Genomic DNA, 18,899 nt, shown 5'->3' with positions numbered 1-18,899 from the left:
AGGACCCCAGTGCTGCAAGGCAGCAATGCTAGCCACTGAGCCACCACACCACCCTGAAATATATATTTAATGAATGTAGAATTTCAGCTGTTGGTTCTGGATATTACAGTATTTTGCATATGTTTATATGTTTAGCCACTTAAGAACAATAAATGTTTTTGATCCAATCCCCCTGTTGAAACACAAGGCTGACAGTTGTTTCATAATGATCACATGTTTTCATATTGCTTTAATTGTGAAAAATTAAAGAGCTATGAATGTATAAGCGCAGTTTCAGCCTTGGGATTTTACTTTTTGGTCCGCCTCTAGACAGAGATAGAAGGCTTAAATTGAGATGAAGGCTAGAGAGTTGTCTATGACAGAAAAGCAAGCAAGTGTGAAGATGAGAGCAAGGAAACTTCCAATTAGAACCACCACAGAGAGATTGGACATCGCAAAATCAACAATATGGAATGACTTGAAAAAAAAGAAACTACTAGAGAAGTAAGCAATTATCAAAGCACAGGCCATCCAAAGAAGACAGTAGCAGTTGATAACAGAAAAAAAAATCATTACAGCTCTGAAGAAAAACCCCCAAAATAACAGCCAAAGAGATTGCAGAGAATCTCCAGAGTGCATCGGTAAAAGCATCTCAAGTCACTGTGTGCAGAATACTTTGACAGGAGAATTACAAGGGTTACACTACAAGATGCAATGTGCAAATTTGCAAAAAAAAACAGAAAGATGACTCCCAATAGTTCTGAAACATAGTTTTTAAGACAGACAAAAAGCAGATAAACCTTTATCAAAGTTACAGGAAAAAGTGTTAAGAAGGAGGAGAGCTGCAAATGATCCTAAGCACACCCACCATCTCATTTATGAAACATGATGGAGGATGTGCCATGGATTGGGCATGCTTGGTTGCCTTTGGAACTGACTGGTTTTTAGTGAAGATGTAACTAATGATGGCAGCAGCACAATTAATTCTGAATTATAAAGAACCATAGTCCAACAAACACAAGTTAAATCTGCAGCAAGACAATGACCTACAACACACTCCACTTCTAGCTAGCACTGAATTAGTAGATATTCTAGTAACATACAGTAGGTTTTTGTTGTTTACAGTATATGAGGAAAAACTCATGTACAGTACATTTGTATTTACTAGACTTTGTAGATTTTTACAATAGTACTATACACATTTGACCCTACCTTCTAACATACCCTTGCCCTCTAAGCTAGGTTTAGCTTGCCTTAATAGCAGCAACCCCCCTTGGCAAGAACGCAATGTGCTTTCAGCCCCATCCCCACACCTCACTCAATGGTGGAGCCTGGGGGAAGGGAGGAAAGTTCCAGTGCAAAAAAATATTGATTCATATTAAACTATAAACAATCCCTGTCTTACCATTCATGGTATATCTGCATTACTTTTCGAATGAGTGCTAGCTACAGTGCTCTTAGAGGTGAAATGATACAGTATATGTTATAAATGAATGATAACTGTGGTAAGAATGTGTTTGAGTGCTCTGTGTTATAGTGTATACTGTAGAATGTCACAGATACAAAAGAACCAGCCTGCCTGCTTGGACCACTGTGTTACTTGATTTCCTTGATTCAGTGACCGACAGTACATGGACCCTGGCACATTTCCACTGATGTTTTTATCTAACTGCACAGTAAAGTCCTGCATCTTAAAATACACCCTGATACAGCAGAATAGAAATAATGTTAAAACCATAGTACTATCTGGAAATTACCTGTAATTCATGAAAGATTGCAGGGTTGAAGTCATAGTAAAGGCATGATATATGATGGTCTAGTGAATTCAATTTCAGGGAAATATGGAAAGTCTAAAGCATGGCTTATTATTTTGAAGCTAAGAGAAATAGTTGACTTTATTGCTGTTCTTCCCCAGTATTACTCTAATTCCTCTGTTTTGGGGATGTCTATGCTTACTTGCTATACAGCTGTTCCTTTGGCTGAGCAAGACAATTGTTGTTGCTGGAGTGTTTTTTGTCTGTCATCAATAATTATCATCTGCCTTTAAGTGAAGTTGCCTCATCAGCGCCCAGGCAATGAGCACTTGAAGCTGAAATCAATAAGGTCTCAGTCACAGACTGTGAAAAAAGATGGCATTTTTAGTTTAAGCATCAGGTCATCCTCTAGAAAAACATCCAAATGTCATGCCTTATACTCCTTTAAAATCTTTGTTTAGCAACAATGTAACTAAAAAATGCTGTTTTTTTATTTAGAATGGGATTCACAGAAAATAACTTACATGCAATGAAGGTCTCTTAAACAAATTGGAGACCTTTGTTTTCACGTTTTTTTTCTTTAGATTAGCTTTTTAACATTTACATTAAATTATTTAGCAGGTGCTTTCATCCAAAGTGACTTACAATCATACCTGAACAAAAAGGGCAAAGGGCGCAAATAACATCATAAAACAGCAAAAGAACCACAGCAACCAGTAAGTGCAGCATTAAATAATTGCTATGATGTTTTGGTACTGTACAAGCAATAAGATGAACTCATACAAGAACAAAGTAAGTGAGGGTCAGTCACAGGTCTCTGGGATTATAGGTATCCAGAAGAGTTTAGTTTTCAATGTCTTCTGGAAGATGGTAAGTCCGTGGTACTGACACTGACTGGTACAGTAGGTCATTTTACCATTGGAGAGCCAGTGCAGATGACAATTGGCCCAGGGATCCCATATCATTGACATTGCCAGTTAACCTCAGGAACTGGATCTCAGTGCCCTAGCAGGGACTCACAGTGGTCTGGAAGTATGTTGGTGCAGTCCTCTTGAGGCCTTAAGGCTTAATGCTAGGCTAGCATTAAGATTTTGAATACGAAGCAGTTTGCAATTGGAAGAGAATGTATACAGATGAGGAAGGGGAAACACTTTTTTGGCAATAACATAACAAAACTATTATGAATGAAAATGTAGAGGGCATTTTTTTTTCTCCTTTTTTGGACATATACATTTTTGGATGTATCATTCATCATTATTAATCAATAATGTTTGTATACTCCTTTGCTCTTCTTTTCGGTCCCAGTGCTATGCATAATCTATTGTTTGCCATGTTTACCCACTGTCTGGGTCATGTTTACTTTTTTCTAAAGCAGGTGAAACAGGTGTGATACTGACGTGCTTGTGTTTGGTATGCCCGGATGTGACAATTCAGCCTACATTATCCATCCTCCATTTGCATGCATATGGAAAACAGAAATTCTAAATCCTAAAACTGCAACATTTTTATAAAAATAGCAGCAACATATAGTAATTCTGAAAACATAATTTTACTTAAAAATTAATTTCTACAGTGGAAATTATATGAAACATCTATGAATAAGAAACAAAAAAGTAACTGTCAATGAGCAATGTGTATTTTTGTATTTTCAGGAAATGTACAGAAATGTCAGACCTACTGTACGATCTCAAAGTGCATTTTTGGGGACCCCAGTGACTTCTGTTGTTTTGTTCCAGCCATATTCACAGTTGCAAAACAGGCCTGAATAATTGTAATACTTCATATTTATTGTATATGCAATTCTAACTTTGATTAAATTAAAGTCTTGTGTAACCAGCTATAAAAGACCTTAAAAACCCTAATTATGTTTAATTTAGAAAATAACTTTTTTTTCTTTAATTGACTACAACTCGCTACTATTTGTTTTCTGTCAGTATTTGCTATTCTATATACACTGCAAGACAATGTTTTCAGGGATAAAATAACTTTTCATTATAAAAAGGGCTTATGATCTCTTGACCTGAAACATGAAAATGATTCTACATCTTTTCCCCATAATCCCCCTAGGTTATTGATCATTGGTATATTTATAGCACTTGTGTGACCTCTCCTGAGAGTCACAATGTAATTTTGAAAATTCCTTTTGTGTCATGACCTGTGCCATTTGCTGAAATAGAGAAAACTGTGTGCAGGTTCTCTGGCTAATCTTTCCCTTGCCATGAACATTCCATTTCCATATTGTCTCAGGCATGCCTGAAATACCATAATATACTGTTCAATTGGTTTTGAAAATTAGAATCTCTCCTATTGCCTCCTGACACAAATTTTAATAAAGCCAATTTATTAAATTCATTGCCTTGAAATAGTTTATGGATTGCAACAGACATCCAGAGGGTAGCAAAAATTGATCTGATTTCCAAATTTCCAGATTTTGCTTTACAAAAGGTCAATACCATTCTTATTGAGATAAACTGAAAGCAGATGCCTGCTACAATGAAACCAACCCAGAAAGATATTTCTCTCTTATCCCATTTTCCTCCTCACTTCCACAATATCAGCTGTATGTTAATTAGATAACATCCTACACAGCAAAGTTGCAAGCACCATCGTTAAAATTTGTAAAAAAAAGGTTAAAAAAGCTTTAATCTAAACACCTGTAACTTGACTTCAAAGAATAACAAACATAGAGTATGTTCTTCTTGAATCCTTACAAATGAATTAAGCTCCTAATTATTTCATGTGTTGTTGAAAGGGGTATTTTAGTAAAAGTTATGATACAAGGATAATTTTGGAAATGCAAAGAAAAGAAACATGCCACTGCAGACCAGTTACTATAACACAGAAGGTGCATTTCTTCCCTCCTAGTTATTGGTATATTGTGTATAGTGTTGCTATTCCGTAGAAAGTAATACATTTTAAACTATTCCCATTCCTAATGATGAAGAGTACATAACACACTGTAAACGCAGCATGAAGCTATCTAGACGAATGGTGTGATTGCTTCTATGCTGAAATATGATTTCCGAAATGTACGAAAAACAAACACTAAGCTTTCTGAATGTATAGATCTTTCAGCAGCTTTCTCTTAGCTGTCTGCATACAACCGCACAAGTTGTCATTTAAAAGGGTAATTCTACACTGAGCACAAGTGCATATTAAGTATCACCTTTATCATCTGAACAAAGCAAACCTAACTGCACATTTATGAATCTAAAGATTAAAGCACCCTTCCCTGGTACCACACAGACACCTCACACATGCTTCTCCTCAGCTCGAGTGAATTTTCCATTAGCATTCTGATGTTGGCCTCCTGTATGTCTGCAGAGCAGTGTTTCAGTTCTACAGCCCAGTAATCTCTCTTCAATCTGTTTGGGGAATACCTCCTGAAAGCCTATCCAGTAAACAGCTTGTGAGAGGGGGTGGGTGGAGGTGTCATTCTGTTCTGAGTGCAGTGTTGTTGCCCGTACCTCTTCTGTCTCACTGCTGTCATTGCAAGTATTAGTTTTATTTAAGTGGGATATTATTAATCTATTAATGCTGCATAAAATGTGAATTTTATCCATGAAAATAATATGTTGGACAATCATTAAAAAAACTCTATGTTTCTATCTGTATGTTTATATAGATTTATACATCTCCCATGGGACACTTTTAGAGTTGCAGTGTTTTAAGAGCAAGCGGAAGTCACCTGAGATTATGGAATATACAAATATTAATGTGAAGGCAAACATTTCTATGAACTAAGGCATACAGTATATTCATTTCACAATTCCACATTGCGTAGAAGTTCCTTTAAACAGTTACACTTTATTTCACTGTGAATCTGACAAAAACAATTAAGATTCACATTCTCATAATGAATATAATGTACATGTACAGACATAGGGAGAGTGCAGCGAGAGTACTTGGTTTACATGGTCATTTCCCAGTTTCCCATTCCTAATTATCCCATACAGTATGTGTTATTAGAAATTAAGGTCATGACTCAGACCAATGAAGTGTTGCAGCAACTACTTTCTTGACATGATCGTAGATCTGTTGGTCCTAAATGTAAAATCACATGACCTTAAAAATATTTGGAGACAAACAAGGTACCAGAAGATGTCCTCCTGCTAAAAGGCAATGGGTTTGGATTGCCACAGACAGATGATTTGTTGAAGCATCTTGAGGAGAATACTAGCCAGCAGTGGATTGTGTACTATTATCATACACAAAGATCTGTCAAATTCTCGATAGTGGTGGCAACAATTCAGCAAAAAATAAAAATGAGGTTTCCAAAACAATCAATATGCAACTAATTAAACTGGTGCCATGATTGTAATTCTAAACTTTCTTCCCAAAGACAGGTAAATACATCCCAACTCGGGTTCTATAAAGACAACAGCTACTGTAAATGATTACCTGACAATAAAAAAGTAATGCTTAATTTATCTCAATGATCCCAAGCTAGTAAACTTTTCAAGTTTGCAGACTACACCGGAATAGGGGGATTATAAGAGGAAGTGCTTCTTTACACAGCTGTGAGCGGGAGCTTAGAACAAGCTACTGTACATTCCCATGTTGTTGAAGTCGATACCCTAACTTCATTCATGATAAAAAGGCTGGATGAGATCCTCGGATCAACTAGTTACTAATTAACAAATGTGTTTGATTGGCTGAATGGCCTCACCTCTTTTGTAGCTGTTCCTTACGTATGTTACTAATAGCAATAGCAGTTACAGTGCATTTTCTTTGGTAACAGAAGTCACAGCCATGAGACAACTCAATTCTTGGCAGTGATTAGAAAAGCTAACCAGGGAAATGCACACAAATTGGAGGACTCAGGTAATTCCAGGAAGTCCATTGAGATCCATACAAAATGAAACCCAAAGAGAAGGCATTACTTTTTCAGTTTTATTGGGTTTTGCCCAAGTTGCCACAGTGTAATCAATCTGGGAAATTACTTAAATGAATCAGGCAAACACTATCAAGCCAGGGTTGTGCTTTTGTAGAGCCCAGCTCATAAAAAGCTCTTTATAAATCATGTTTTAGGACTCTGCTCTGCGTCATTCATTCCATTTCTACTGCCCAGATGCCCTCTAGTCTGACTCAAGAGACCACATATCCACCAACCATTTTCACCACCTCTCTACCATGTTACTGAACAGTGATTTATTTGTCATACCCCAGACATCCTCCCTTTTGTCCCTGCATCTTACTGTATGTACAGATAATGCAATTTGTTTTTAAAAACAGAAAACTGCTATAGTGTATAAAAACTCCAGTCCACTGGGGTTGAAATTCTGCTGATTTTACAGATAACTTTAAATTCCAAACTGAAGGAGAATATGTTATTTCTTAATCAAGTGCCCACTTCAATTAAATAATTAAACACAGAAGAAATGAAAACAAAAGAATCGAAGACTGCAGCTTCCCATTCCCAACTGTATCCATCTCAGATGGTCTCTGAATTCTTGAACCTTGTGTTGCTATGATGATAAACACAGAATGTGAGTTTCCAGTGAAAAATGTTCTTTATTCATGAACCAAATGCAATCATGACTTTTCACTAGTGAATAAGAAAAACCTGGTACTTTAAAAATAACTCTTTGCTCACTTTCTTATAAAGGTCTCATTGATTAATATTTTGTAGAGGATGCAAAACATATGATTATGTGTGAATAATTCACATAACTAATTAATTGCACTCATACAGTGTTTCATGCTAAAGGATCCCAAAGTACTTTGCATACAGGAGGGAATCTACTTGATTTACTGTTGAACTACAGCACCCAACTGGGAGAAGGTTCATAGCTTGCTCCTCTCCAGCATCAGGCATCAGGTAGATTGGTCTTCACTAATTATATTAAATTTCATAATTAAGCCAGTGCACTGGGGCTATCACCTCTTCGTTTCTATTCTGTGCCATACAATCTTTAATAAGTAAGCAGACAAGAACTCAGATTAAAGCCCCATCATCTAAATGATAACACCTACTACAGCACAGTATCCCTCATCACCACACTCAAGAAGTGGTTAGGACATTTTTGTCTAGAGAGAAAAATGCCACCAGCACCACGTGTAGCAACTTGGTTTTCATCAAAGATCTCACATCCCAATATTAATCCGAGTTGACTCACTTTTTTAGACCTAATGAGACTGGGCCAAAAGGTGATAATGCTGCTGTTGCCAAGTTTACCTGTACAGAATTAGAAATCAGTTTGGAGTAACAGCATCCTGCAATAAAAACACATGTACTGACATAGCTTAATTAAGACATCTTAGAGCAAATGGAGATGCAGTAGTGTAGACACATACTGTACTGTATGAATAACTAGCATGTTAAAAAAGAGGTAATACTGCTTAGCTACTCAGAATATAAAGAGCTATATAAAGTGTAAATATCATAGCTGTGGCTCTGGACCCAATTTAGAAATTAAAGATTCTCAAAAATGAATCCAAGAGCTATCATGACTAGGTTTCACAACAGAAGACAAACTGAAGGAAAAAATTCTGGACATGGAGATCATTAATGTTTTTACTAATCCAAGTTCCTACAGTAAAATCAACGTGGATATTTTTAAATTTTTAATCAACTGTAAAATTAATTTCTCCAATCAAGGCCACTAAGGGAAATGGCAAGAAGTGTCCATTCTGTCTCATAGATATCCGATTTGTCTCTGTCACTTTTAAATGATCCACAGTTTGAGCATGCTTGAAGCATAATTACATATTAAATATAAAGCTAGTCAATTAGAAAAAACTAATTTCATTAAATTTTGTCTTCTGGACAAAATTTAATGACGCATGCTTGTACTTCATAGTTAGAAACAGGAACACAAGCTGAAAATTCCACACGAGGTCTCATGCTACAGTAAATTCAACTGCTATCACAAATCACAAACTTAGTGGCATTCACAAAATTGCAGCACTGCATGATGTATTCAGAACTTTCTTGTTTGTCGATTTGAAATATACTCAATGGCAGGCAAGTCCTATGGTTCAGGGAGTGTAACCTGTTTCAGCTACAGTATGTTGTCAGTATGTCTGCCTTGGATACCTCAAAATCTTTAGCATAAACCGTTCTTTAAGATTAAGATTACAGATATCTTTTCTTTTAATAATGTTTAAATATATCTTCAATTTTAATTAAAAAAAGTACAAAATAGAATGTTGATGCAAAAAAGCTCCTTTAGGCATCACATGTTTTCTTTTCCAGTTTCTTTAGAATTATTTCCCTCTATAATGAGTTCACAGGAAATAGGGAAAAAAATGTTGTTGTTTTTTTATGAAAGTCAACAAAGGTTGTGGATATAGTGCTCCTAGACAACATGTGGGGGAAATGAAAAATAGTTTTGGTGAATGCAGTTAAAGAAATACCCCATAGGATATACTATGGATGAGTGTCCCTATTGTGTTCTGACTTACAGTACATGTACTGTACCAATACTGAACAAATTCCAAACGTTTTTTTTTAAACCACACCTAATGACTATGAACCATGAAGTTTAAATAAAAAATATAAAAGTATGTTTATGTAGTCTAGAAGACTGTGATCCAAATGTAACATATTTCTTATAATAAAATATGTATTTGTCAAACATAGTGTGACAATGAAACTGTTGGTTAAACTGTCCATAGATCTAGACCTTCAAGTTCCAACAGTTACTTTCTCATTTGTCAAATATGTTAAGCTTGGGGACATTGCCAGAACATCAGCAAGAAGAAAAACAAGTGAAAAAGGGCATTATAAGGGCAAAACGTATGGTATTTATTCTCTGCCCACTCTTCAAGATGGTCCTTGCTGTTAACCCGATTAAATATTTAAACATAGAAATAATTTGGTTGACTGGTCTCACAGTTAAAAAATGTTGGAGCTATGATGGCAGCTTCTGCATTCCTTCCTTCTGGCATTGTTTGAATATTACCCTGTCTTGCTATAATTTATATTGTATGGAACTCTTGATCACATGGGTCCATGTGCCTATGCTTGGACTGCATCTGCTGATTATTACAACCTATTGTGGCTGCTGTTTCTGTATATTTTTAACCAAAAATAGTTCACAGAAAAAATTACAGATGGAACATAGTTACCTATGGGAAAGCTGCAAAGAGACACAAAAGGAAGTACTCACCACTCAGGAAGGTAGCCACAGTAGCTGTCAAAGATATAAAAAAAGTTTAATATTAACCTTAATGAGAAAATATGAAAAGAATAAATAATTACTGTATAAAATAATGAAAAACTATATCTGTGAGTTGCAGTTTTATTTGCATTGGTCTTTATGATGCTTTCGACCCAGAGCTACTTTTCAAACATTTTACGGTATATTGCAAAAATTGTGGATTTCAGTAGATGCGTGCATACAGTACTGTGCAATTGAAAGTTAATATTACTTAAGAAATCAATCAAAAGTGGGCTTAATCTGAACCGATCGATCAAGGTTGCACACAAGCTAATGCAAATGGAAAATACCTGGAAATCTGAGTCTTTTTTTTACAAAAGAGATTTTTAGTATCCATTTCTGGGCATGGCATCTTGATGAAAGGAATTAATCAGTTTCTTCATAAAAATACCTAGTATTCCTCTATTTACCAAAGCCTAGGTATCAATGCCAGCCAATATAGATGTGTGCCAGCAGTGCTCAGGGTGAAAATGTACAGAAACCAATAAAGATAAAAACAATCATAATAAACCTGTTTGTGTTTTAATTTTATGCAACATACAGCATACTGTAGTGAATACTGTGTGCTGATACTGGGAATATCAGAAAATGTACATTTCAAAATGTAACATTCAAACTTGAAGTAGTTAAAATGTAAGGGGACAATTTTAAAAGCTCACACATTAAATCAAGTTAATAACATTGTTACACGGTGCTCTTTATTCTGCTCCATTTATAATAGTATCTCACTAATGCCATTTTCAAAACTTGTCCATAACTTCTTGGTATATATTGTAGTTAAGGAACTTAGTAAACATAAACACTGTCTGCAAAGCAGATCTGCCATTTCTCTGTGTAATTACTTTTCAAACTACCAAATAAATAAATCAAATAATAAAAAATGTGATTCTCTTATACCTCAGTTAATTCTTAATTTAGAACATTGTCCAGCCCTATTCTTACCTGAAATGCCTACCCTTTATGCTGACATATCCTTAAGTGACTTAGCAATTATTATCCCCCAGAAGGGTTTTTTTTTAAAAACTTTACTCTTTTTTCACTATTTTGAAACTGTAATAATGAGTATATGTAATAAAGAAAAAGAAAATGGCGGATATTGAGAAGTTCACAGTGGACAGGTAAAGCTAAGTAGTCAGGCAAACAAGTGAATTTAAATACTGTAGCGAATACTGTAGCAGTTATTGACTCAGCTCTTTGACTGGCAACACTTCATAAGCCTTCATTGCTTTACTGCACAGAGCTTAAGGAAGCTTTAAGAGTCAGCAGTTTCAGCACTCCTGTGTTATTATACTCTTAAACGTCTTATTTTCTAATCAGTAGGTTGCCCTCCACACATTGCGCCCTCTAAAAAGATGCCAGTTTATAAGAGCCTTGGGTAATAATCTGAGGAACTGTAATTATCTAAATGTGCAGGTGCTTACAATAGGAAATTATGATTTGGGGTTCTTTCTCTTTTCCTTTTGACCTTCAACTTTAATTTGAATTAAAAACTTTTTCAATTAAAACAGATTTTCTTCAGGAATTTTGTTGGAAGATATCACTCGACAGTCTCACAATCAAGCAAATCTGGACTCTTAAGACAGAGTAAGGAGAGAGTTATTTTATTAGCCCTGTGCTTCCTGTAAATGTCTCTGCCTTTCCAGTCCATTACTTGTACCACTTTCCAATATTGTTCAAGCACAACATGAGAAACAAGAACTATATGATTTCTCCCAAAACATGCACTGCTAAAACAAACATCTTTCATCTCACAATATGATCCCCACACCTATTGGACAGATCAGTGTTGTGGCCTTTATTGGTAACACTTTGAACTCAGGGGACTCTGTTACTGGTATTTAATAAGAATTAAATGCATTAAAATTTGTCATAAATAATTAAGTGAATTTCAGTGTCCATTTAAAAAGTAATAAGGTGACTGGTGTAGGAATAGGACACAAGAGTATTTTGCTACCAAAGCTTATCACACAAATGAGGGAGGCAACTGTTAACCCAAAGACAACAGCTAGAGATCTCCTATACATACATTTTCAGGATATAGAATTGAGAAAACTACCATTAGATGTCACTTACATATCAACTGTATATCAGCTGTGTGGGAAAGAAGAAACCCTTATCTGAGGGAGATGACAAAAATACCAAAAATCAGAGAAAATACAAAATGAAGGTACATACAGTACTGTAGGAAATGATGGAAGATGGAACACTTTTTTAAGTACTTACAGTATATCGAAATAATAATATTAGAAATAAAACTGAAGAAACATTTCTTTTCTCAGCCCTGTTTCTCCCAAACAACCAGTGCTTTGTAATAGGAGCCCTATCAACAAATTTGGGCAATATTAATGAATATGCATTAAATATGCATTGACGTCATTCTTGTTATACCAAAAAGAATCCTAAATGAGCTGCTTGGACCTCAAGCTGTATCTGAAAATATCCCTCTTTGGCCTTCTGACCCCAGCGAGTAACCATAATGATATACTGAAGTCTTCGATTGATTGCACCGGAGTGGATCAACTAAAACCAAGGCTTTTCAAATGTACAGTAATTAAAAATCAAACCACCTGCTTCTACAACTAGCCTTATTAATGCTTATACTGTATATGAAAACAAATGACACACAGTATGCAGTATTTTAACTACTCTAACATTGCTCATTCACTGGATTGGGTCACACACAATTAGGAATTAAGAAAGAACCTTCTTTGGCATTTAATGTAATAATGCCTTACACTAGTTAACAAGGATATGCTAATAAAATAATACAGTATAATTAAATAATTAGGATACAAAAGCCATGAGAAAACTTAAAGCCACCTATAACTTGTTCTCCATCTAAATGCAATGTTAATAAAACTGTTGAGTATTTCCTTATTAAAGAGTTAATATTTCCTACAAAATCATATTAATTTATGAATATGCTTTAAGTACTATTTAGTACTAATATAGCTTACACATGAGAATCTCTAATGTATGCAAATTAGAAAAAAATCAATATAATCATAATATGCTCATAATATTATGAGCATATTATGTATTGTATTCTCCATTATTACAATGTGCAGTGTTGTACTATAGTAAAAAGAATAAAAGCTGATCAATTGTGGCCAAAGAGAACTCCATCCATTCATTTTCTAACCTTTTTATCCGATATAGAGTCACAGTGGAGGAAGAGCCTATCTACTGTAAGTAAGCAATGAGTGCGAGACAGAATATACCTTGGATGGGATGCCAAAGAGAACAATTCAACTAAAATGCTCCATCCCTCCAAACATACATCCGATGCTTACAGTATGTTTGGAGAGTTTGTCATATTTATATACTGTACTGTTTATTCAACTGATCCCAACACTGAATAGAGCTAATGTTATTATCAATAGCCTGGATTGACTGATGGGTATTGATGTATGGATCATTACTTCCAAAAAAGAACAAAGCCACCTTTGACCCTGATACAGCTAGGCCCTGCAAATGTTCACTGTCACTCCTTTCCAATTACACTTTTTGCTAAAAATCATTATAATGAAGTATAGAAACTATCAAGAAAAAAATGCCTTTCCAGGGTGTACTATTAAAATCTATAACAGCTACTGTATATGTGAGGATTTTCCCAAAATTACGTTTACAGTCTAGTTAGAGTTACGCAAATATTTCACACTGATAATACATGATCATATAAACAAACAAATCAATTAACTGATTTTGCAGTATTATGGGGTGTGAGCTACAGTATGTATCTACAACCACTGAAAAGTCTCTTAGATCAGAGCCCCAGTTTTGTATCTCAGACAAAGAATAGAAAATATGAGTGTATAAAAAAAATAAAAAAATATGAAAATATTTAAGTAGTCAGTGGCACAGTCAGAGCTTTAGTTGTGGATTTTGATTACAATAATATTTTTACTGGAGTGAATACTGTATGATATATTTATTTGCTTCCTGTGATGTGAAGGTATGGAAAATTACTCTACTTTACTTTCATTAGAAATGTACATACTGTATGCTGGGATATAACATCTGACATAAAATGCAATATAAATTAATAAAAAATGCATGTCATCCATCATAAAATCATATTGATCATATCAATAAGGTTAAATAAACATTTGTAAGTGGAAAATATTATTTTAGAGCATTTAAGAACATTTAACAGAGCACTTTATTGTATAGAAATAACAACAGAAATATTGTATAGAAATAGAGATCTTCAAGAGGTAAAATGTTTTTTGTTCAGGTTACCTACAATGTATAAGCAATAAAATTAAAGGATCTGAAAAAAAAAATTCAGGCATGGAAAACTATCTATTAAAAATATCAAGATTAAATATAGATAACAAGTAGATTCAGAAAAAAGGAAGAAGGAACAATTATTTCTTTAGAATCAAATATGGACATATCTAGCCCATGAGGTACTGTACAAGTAGTAAGTAGTAAATTGATCCAACAATTTCATCCAGTTGTTTCTCAAAACAAAAGTACTGACTTCAATAATATGTCTGGGTAATTTACATCTTGCTCCCACAGTTCCACACTCCAACAAATGTCTGTAAAACCTCATATATTTTTTACGGATGTGCATTAAGCAGACCCTTATTCAGCAGTAGATGATGAATGTTTGGAGGCCATTTTGTAATGGGAAGTGAATAATGGAATTGTGCTGCAAGCTTTTAATTCCTCTGATCAGAATGAGTCTTCTGCACTTAATTAAATTAACTTTAAATTATTTTCACAAAGCCTCCCCAGGGTGCTTCCATTCTGCTGATTCCAGGCAGGTGTGGTGGAAGTCTTTCCTGGCACACACACAGTCTTTTTGCTGAATCAACTGGTACTTAAAGATGCAGGAAAAACCATTGCAGAGTTGTCACCTATTCCAAACCTGCAGCCAGGGTTTCTTTCAAAACAGAATCAGAATCAATTTCAGACTGTTATATTAGGCTGTCTAGATGTATTTTATATATCTGTATTAGTATGACCTAAAATCATTTGGTAACCTGCAAATGGCAAAAAAGGTAAATAGCTGAGTGGCCTTATTGCTCAAGGAATATTACTCATTCTGCCGTATATTTGACATCATGTGTCCTTCACACTGTGGCAGATTTTTTTTTACCAGTGTGATATCTCTACTGTACACATCATCCTCACTGTGGAATTTTTGAAGAAAAAAGGTAATTTAGAGCATCATCAGAATACAAAATACTTCACAAAACTGTGATGATGCTTTGAGGTTTGTAGGCAGACTCAAATACAAGTTATGCTGAGATTAAGAAAGTTGTTTCAAACATGTAAGAGGAGGCACTTCCACACATAAATGTAACCTATGTTGGTTTTCAGCCCAAGTTTGTAAAACAAGTGAATACGCTTGATAGTAACAGATACACAGTATAAGGAAAAAGGGTCAAACCTTCATTTTTTTTCTCAGAAATTCCTCCAACATGTAAAATATTACAAAATCAAAGAAAAGGAATATTAAATTGGATGCCTTAACTAAAGACACAGAAAGACATACAGTACTGTATGTTCGCAGCCTGTAAGAAGAAATTTATACTGTAGATTGACTGAAACACGCAGAATTATACTGCACATGGTGTACGCAAATTCAGGCCAACATATGACCTAGCAATCATATTTAACATCAAGAAATATTACTTACAATACTCAGTGGCAGCTGTGCTTTATGGGTATTTGATCACAACAGAACAACTTCTCCATCTTCTTCAAGTAAAATTAAAAGCCTCATAATTATTCTCTTTTTATCATGTCGGTATATTTTCTGAAATATAAATGATGACCGCTTGTGTTAAAATGTAGAAAACATACTACAAAATGATTGGTCCTATTTAGTGTATTTTTCTGCAATCGATAATTGAATTAAATCAATTTTCTTTTTTATGAAGATAGGACATGTACAGTAGTTCATACTGATTAATCACCGTATGTTCAAAATGATCAAATAAGCATTGCTTTCCAGGTGAGCACTGAAACTGCTTTAAAAGACCACACTTTCAGGATTAAAAAGTTCAATTATATATTGTGGTTACATTATTTCTTAGTCACCTTACATTACTTCTTAGTCACCAATGGCATGATAATAGTATTTGCTTAGTGTCACGATTATAATCCCTCCCCTTATGGGTGCTCGTTTCATATTTTAGTTGATTACATGCACCTGGCCCCTGTTTTGTCTTATTATTTAAGCCTGGCGCTCTTGCTGTTCCTGTTCTGGATCCCATTCTAGATTTTAACTGTGTTTTTCTCACTTTGGATGGATACCCCTGTTTTGGACTTTGGACTGCGCCCTGGATTGCCCCTTTTAGACTGTCTGGATCTGTTTTTGGATGCCCCCCGAGCACCGGATCACCATGTCATGCCCCCCTGTCTGTCTACCCGTCCAATCCTGCTGTACCTTCCCCTGATGTTCTTCTCCACACTTCTGGATTATACCGTCTGCATAGGGTCCTGAACTACGTTTCGCAGGAGCCTGGACTGGCTCCCATTACAGAATGCTGAGCCACAGCAAGGACCCCATTGGCGGTAGCCCGGAAGTCTGGGATTCCATTTGTTTTCTTTATTATTTCCCCCTTGGACCTTTTTTGTTTAGGGCTTCGGAGCCGCCCTGGAAAGGAGGTGGATACTGTCATGATCATAATCTCTCTTAGTTGATTACATGCACCTGCCCCCTGTTTTGTCTCCTTATTTAAGCCTGGCACTCTCGCTATTCCTGGCTCAGCATTGGGAGATGGACACCTGGAAGCCCACCTACCAGCGGGTCCAGAAGAGACCCAACAGCATAGGCTTCATCACGGCCTCGTTACCTTGGTTTTATTAACTGTCCCTGCTCCGGATTCCGTTCCCGATTTTAACTGTGTTCGTCTCGTCTTGGATGGATCCCCCGGCTTTGAACTTTGGACTGCGCCCCAGATTCCCCCTTTTGGATTGTCTGGATCTGTTTGCCCTTACGCTTGCCCTTGCCCTTGCATCACCGTCGTCACGCCCCTCTGTCTGTCTATCTGTCCAACCCTGCTGTACCTTCCCCTGATGTCCTTCTCCACTTACTTATACTGTATTATAAGATTATACCGTCTGCATAGGGTCCTGAACTACACTTCACGGGAGCCTGGACTGGCTTCTGTTACACTTAGTCATGCACACCAAAGCACTTTTTAGCAGCAATTTAAGTTTGTGCAAGGAATAATTTTAAGCAAAGTGGGAAAAAAGCATTGGCTCCAGACAGAAGATACTTGAGTTTGTACAACTGGGTTTAAATTAACTGTCAGTAACATGTACTGAATGTAGAAACCATCACTGTGCCAAATTGAACCTTACCTAACCCAAAAAACACACATTATCATGCATCCTGTTACCTCTTATCTTCCTGCTATTAGCTCCACTAAACTTGTTTTCTACTTTACAGAATATAATTGCTGTTTGTTTCTCACAGAAAGGTCCATAGGGAGAGTTTTCAGGTTCATTCTTTGAGCCTTACAAGAAAAACTAAAAATAATCTCTAGCCGATTTCTTATCTATCATTCCAGTACCAAAAACTCACAATACAGGTCTCAAGAACTTTTTTTCTTTTGGTTTGTTTCTTCAGGGTGTTGCGTCACCCCCAGTGTTTATGGACCTTACAGCCTTGAAAGTTACAGAGAAGTAAAGTGAATTACAAGGTGCTGAACCTGCTACTTGTTTCTCAGACAGACATTGAAGATATAACCTTTTAAAACTCTGAAGTCATTTCAGATTGCCCTTGGCAATGAGTGAAGGCTTATAATAATGTCAACCATTAGGATACTGACAGGACTCCTTAGGCACATACAATTTATTACTTCAGTTTTAAAAAAATGTTTGGGGTATGAACAGCTTGATGAATTTCTGGTAGAAACTCACAGAGATTTGAATCAAAAACACATTACCTTTGATCAGTGGATTTGTATTAATGTCTTACTGTTTAAAATGAGCAACTGAAATAGTGCTAGTTTCTTTGTGACTACATTGCCTTTTAGAACATAGCTTTTTATGGTGGATCTACAAGAAGACAGCTTTCTTACTCTAAGCTGTTAAAAATAATTCGATCCTTTCTCTGTTTAGGGCCTGACAGGGACACAAAGCCAATCGCGTTAGTCTGAAATCTTTTTTTTAATCGGTTTATTGTATCCAATGTATTATTTTCCCACAATTGTCCCTTTTTAGCGGAAAGCTTGTGCAGACGTGATTTACAAACCAATTAAGGAAGTGGTATGCAATTGGATACAAAATTTACAATTTTCTTAGCAAAACGTGAGTTGGCAGCTAGTAGCAGCCCATTTATTTTATATTAATGACCAAAATTGGTGACACAATTTCCTACAGTCAAATCAAAAGATTATAATTGTTTCAGTTAATTGGCACAAATCTTGCCCCATCATGATATCATGTAATCGTTTAATCAGTGCCCAGAATAGTCCAGTATGATGGCATAATCCACTGAAGAGCAAATTCTTGTATTAATCTATAACAAAAGAAAGCATCATATCCCCATTAACGTTTAGCATTCTCATTGCAATCAAAGACAGATATTGGGAATTTTGTAAATGCACTGGCTGGTTCTGTTTTACATGGTTAGAAAATGTCAAAGTATGTCATTGGTGTGACATCTGCTTCATCAAACTACAGGTCCAGGATTGATGCCCATGGGGCTCTGTGGTAAATGAGATGTCTAAACCCATTTTCAATAATGTTTTTGGAGATGAATGGGTTAGATCCATGCCTTGCTTGCTCTTCTTTATGTGCTAGAGTGCTCCTTGGAACCATTGGAACTAGAAAGCCAGATGAGACAATACTAATCTTGACTGGGCTATCAATGTTTTTTATGTCCATCCAGAGCTACCCCGTACTAATGAAGTTTTGTAACCCAGACAACACTTGATTATTTATTTTAAAATTTAAAGACATAAGAGTGATTTATGACACTTACTAAAAAAAATGTGTTATATGTCAGTGTATTATACACAATGGGAATCAA

General features: G+C 35.7%; 1 protein-coding gene across 4 annotated transcripts in view; it reads right to left on the bottom strand.

The window, feature by feature from the left end:
* The window catches only part of syt2a (synaptotagmin IIa), a 186,875-nt gene that overhangs the window by 92,181 nt on the left and 75,795 nt on the right, over window positions 1-18,899 (bottom strand). For 3 of the 4 annotated variants that reach the window (XM_015342330.2, XM_015342328.2, XM_006628280.3), the window contains exon 3: window positions 9,848-9,871. The exons of the other annotated variant lie outside the window; for it this stretch is intronic. The gene's annotated coding sequence lies outside the window, so the exon portion shown is untranslated. The remainder of the gene's footprint in view (window positions 1-9,847; window positions 9,872-18,899) is intronic. 4 annotated transcript variants of the gene reach the window in all.

Source organism: Lepisosteus oculatus, chromosome 5 (assembly GCF_040954835.1).
Source record: "Lepisosteus oculatus isolate fLepOcu1 chromosome 5, fLepOcu1.hap2, whole genome shotgun sequence".
NCBI lineage: Eukaryota > Metazoa > Chordata > Actinopteri > Semionotiformes > Lepisosteidae > Lepisosteus > Lepisosteus oculatus.
This window is presented reverse-complemented; position numbering and strand designations above follow the sequence as displayed.